The 3083-nt window shown below is 32.5% G+C and overlaps 2 long non-coding RNA genes across 2 annotated transcripts; one reads left to right on the forward strand and one right to left on the reverse strand.

The window, feature by feature from the left end:
• Window positions 1-1369: 1369 nt before the first annotated feature.
• LOC113472551 lies at window positions 1370-2006 on the reverse strand. Its single transcript, XR_003394815.1, has 2 exons — window positions 1934-2006; window positions 1370-1787 (listed from the first exon to the last, which is right to left on the reverse strand). It is a non-coding gene; the product is annotated as an uncharacterized LOC113472551 (long non-coding RNA).
• LOC113472550 lies at window positions 1594-2138 on the forward strand. The gene is made up of 2 exons (XR_003394814.1): window positions 1594-1653; window positions 1802-2138. It is a non-coding gene; the product is annotated as an uncharacterized LOC113472550 (long non-coding RNA).
• The last annotated feature ends 945 nt before the right edge of the window (window positions 2139-3083 follow it).

A 3083-nucleotide genomic window follows, 5' to 3' on the forward strand; every position in this document is an offset into this window, starting at 1 on the left:
TTTTTTTTTTCTTTTCAAATACGTATTTCGTAAATGTAATAGAAAGTCTTGTGATGTTCACACCAGATTTTTAATTTTATTAATTCCTGTAATATTATAATATTATTTTTTAGTACCTGTAGCTCTAGGTACCTATCTACCTCTTGTCCACTATGTCTGCTTATAATATCTTATGCATTATTAGTTATTATTCAAACGTTTATTTTGTTATTATTTGAAATACGTTTACTCATCAAAATAACTGTGAAAGCTGTTTGTACGTTTTGTTTACTTTTGAAATTAAAATCAACTACCTTAGGTCGGTTGTAATGTAATATTTTCGTTTATCGTCATTTGGCATTCATTTTTATTATGTACATATTAGTATGTACCTACTTAACCCTGTAAATAGTTATACTATTTACATAAATACAATTAGTATAAGTACGTACATAGGTAATTTCTATATTTTTGTCAATAATAAGTAAACTTACTAACAATATTTCTGTTGATTAGTTTTTGTAGAAAAGTTGGTTTTTGAATTTCAACCATCAATTTTGTCATCACGAGACTGAATGAACTCCACAAGATAGGCAAATAGAAATAGGCACTTTCAGATGGTGAGATGGCAACCTTTACTCCTTTGTGTCGTTATCGTGAGAATAACTTCAGTAGTTTTCTTGATTTCTACATAATCAGGTAAATCTTCCATTATCAGGGAACTGAAAAGTCACATCTCTCACTCAGGCCAGAAGTTAGCACCCTGTCTGTACAAAATTATGGCCTAGAAATTTAGATAGGTTGATTGAATTATGTAGATAAAAAGAGTACATACCTACCTAAGTATTTTATTCAAGTTTATAGGTACTTAGTTTATCTACATCTAGTCATTTTGATTTATAAAAAGTTTATATTCAATTAATGTGATTACTGACTAAGTTACCAACATCTCTATGGTAGGTAGTGTTAGCAATTTCTGTTTTGATATTATCTTATATTCCACATAGTTGTTCTTAAATTTCCTTGGGTTATATGATCTTCTCGTAAATTGTCGCAGGAGAAGGGACCATTTGGAGGGTTGTTACAGCAGCTGGTATCTTGAGTTCAGTCTGGGGTGAATTCTTAATCCGATGAGCTGCATATAAGAACCATCCTGTCTGTACAAAATTATTGAATTTATGTAGATAAAAAGAGTAAATAAGTATTTTATTCATGTTCATAGGTAGGTACCTACTTAGTTTATCTACATCTAGTCATTTTGATTTATAAAAAGTTCATATTCAATGAATGTGATTACTAACTAAGTTACCAACATCTCTATGGTAGTGTTAGCAATTTCTATTTTCAATTGATATTATCTAGTATTCCACATAGTTGTTCTTAAATTTCCTTGGGTTATATGATCTTCTCGTAAATTGTCGCAGGATAAGGGACCATTTGGAGGGTTGTTACAGCAGCTGGTATCTTGAGTTCAGTCTGGGGTGAATTCTTAATCCGATGAGCTGCATATAAGAAATTAAAAAAATGTTATGTTAGGTATTTGTTCAAGATTTTGTCTATTGGACTTCTGAAGGGTATTGGATTTTTAAATCTCTCCGTTTTCTTTGCCAATCTTTGTCAGTGTCAAAGTTTAAAATTAAAAACTTCACTTGATCTACAGTAAATATACATTTGGTATATTTATTTGTATTCCTAAATTAGCTCAAGTCAATAGGTACGTATTAAATTAGATATTGTTCTAACTTTTTCTGTTATCGCCAGTTCTTTAGAACTGTCATGAGTTTGTCCGCATGAAGCGGATATCAAACCTGGGACAGTGGAGGTATATTTATTTGTATTCCTAAATTAGCTCAAGTCAATAGGTACGTATTAAATTAGATTGTTCTAACTTTTTCTGTTATCGCCAGTTCTTTAGAACTGTCATGAGTTTGTCCGCATGAAGCGGATATCAAACCTGGGACAGTGGAATAGAATTCGGTAACTTGAGTTCAACAAAGACAGGGGTTCTAATACCAACAATTTGTACCATTTGGGCTATGGTACCCCCCTAGCAGTCAGAAATGTCACTACTTTTCTAAATCCTAACTGATTGCTTTTTATAATGACTGGTCATTCATGAGCCCAATGATCAGTGATATAACAGCCTGTTCACCCTGCACGAATTTTTCTTTGTCTAAAGTTACTATTTTCCGATCTTTTTCTTTTTTTTTTTTTTTTTTTTTTTTTAAGGGGAAATTCGGTAACTTGAGTTCAACAAAGACAGGGGTGTCTAATACCAATAATTTGTACCATTTGGGCTACGGTACCCCCCTAGCAGTCAGAAATGTTACTCTGATTGCTTCTAAATCCTAACTGATTGCTTTTATAATGACTGGTCATTCATGAGCCCAATGATCAGTGATATAACAGCCTGTTCACCCTGCACGAATTTTTCTTCGTCTAAAGTTACTATTCCGGCGCGAACGACATGTTGTAACACATAGTTAAAGCGCCTAAAAGGAAAAAAAATTACTATTTTCCGATTTTTTTCTTTGTTGGCAGTGTGAACACACTAATTCATTTGTATACTCCTCGAGGCCACCGCACGAAAAAAATTGGTAACGAAGAAAAATTCGTTTCGTGCAAGGTGGAAGGGCTGCAACTTATGCAGGATACCTAAATCAATGCTGAAAATTCCTGGAAATCATTATTTATATATCATTGCAGATTCTGATGTGTTCATTCTTTGTGATTCATAGGTCAACAACTGTTTGCTATAAATGTTTATTGAGTACCTTGTAAATAAAGTACGATAGCTACTTATTAAGTACTACCGCGGTGCTTACTGGGAGCAAAAAAGGTACTTAACCAATATGTAAATTATCAAGTGCTAATAAAGTACGTATCTTGGTTAATTATCTATACCTACTGGGTATAGATAATTAATTGTTATAAGAAGCAATGGCAAATATGTATTCTGTGCATATCAAAAGACCAATATTAGAGAAATTAATTCAATCGCGATGAAGTACCGACACACGTTGTATTTTTCGTCGAAGTAAATGATTTCCAGGAATTTCAGGGCTTTACTTTTACTAATAAAGTACGTTTCTTGGTTAATTATC

The sequence above is a fragment of the Diaphorina citri genome, unplaced genomic scaffold (genome assembly GCF_000475195.1).
Source record: "Diaphorina citri unplaced genomic scaffold, Diaci psyllid genome assembly version 1.1 scaffold6098, whole genome shotgun sequence".
Lineage (NCBI taxonomy): Eukaryota > Metazoa > Arthropoda > Insecta > Hemiptera > Psyllidae > Diaphorina > Diaphorina citri.